A 927-nucleotide genomic window follows, 5' to 3' on the forward strand; every position below is an offset into this window, starting at 1 on the left:
AGGCTCTCTCATGAATCTTTCATGAGCAGTCATGCTGGCCTGGGCTGTGATAAGACGACTGGACGGGAGATGGTGGCATTACCGTCTAACTCAATTCCAGTTTTATTAATGGGATCACTGCAAGTTCCAGCAGCTAAATAGAAGGCAAAAGGTGAAGGAACGGGGGGAAGTGGGACTCCTACATCATTACTTACTAGCTGAGCAGCATGGCCTTTAAGTCTGGAACTCCGAGGTACCAAGTTCTCACGTTAAACCTATGTTGGATTTTCTTTTTCTTTAATTAAAAAACTAAATAGTAAATACATATGAAATCAATGTATACCAAGTATGAGAAATAAAAGTAATAACAAAGTAAACATTCACTATGGCATTGAACAATAGTGATATTTTCTTTTTTTTTTTAATATGGAACGCTTCATGAATTTGCGTGTCATCCTTGTGCAGGGGCCATGCTAATCTTCTCTGTATTGTTCCAATTTTAGTAAGCGAGCACCAATAGTGATATTTTCGATGCTTCTGGTGTGCCCTCTCTGGCCCCATTTCTCTCTTGTTCTCTCCTCGAAGGTAATCACTGGCCCAAAATTTCCGTTTCTTCTTTTAATATCTCTCTGGTTTGCCACATAGGAACCCTGGTGATAGATTTTCCCCATAAGAGTCTTGAACATCTTTCCAGCTCCCACTCCCTGACCCGGGACCCTCTCCGGAGTTGGATAACTTGTCATCACAATGCTCAGCACACCATTTTACTGTTACCTCTTTACAGGACTGTCTACTCCACTCCAACTGTGAATTTCCCGAAGGGAGATCCCTGTCATTTTTCAGGCTAAGGGACTATGTATATCTAAAGAAGTCGTGGGTCTGATTGAAACACCTCAGTGTCAGCACAAGGTTGTCTGGGTTTGAACTAGAGCTTCGCCTTTGGTCAAC

At 42.2% G+C, this 927-nt stretch overlaps 1 non-coding gene across 1 annotated transcript; it reads right to left on the reverse strand.

The window, feature by feature from the left end:
- Positions 1–399: 399 nt before the first annotated feature.
- Positions 400–503, reverse strand: LOC115873348. Its single transcript, XR_004048355.1, has one exon. It is a non-coding gene; the product is annotated as a U6 spliceosomal RNA (small nuclear RNA).
- Between the last annotated feature and the right edge of the window lie 424 nt (positions 504–927).

Source organism: Echinops telfairi, unplaced genomic scaffold, assembly GCF_000313985.2.
Source record: "Echinops telfairi isolate 266 unplaced genomic scaffold, ASM31398v2 ScPeMD7_7468;HRSCAF=8506_0, whole genome shotgun sequence".
NCBI classification, from domain to species: Eukaryota; Metazoa; Chordata; class Mammalia; order Afrosoricida; family Tenrecidae; genus Echinops; species Echinops telfairi.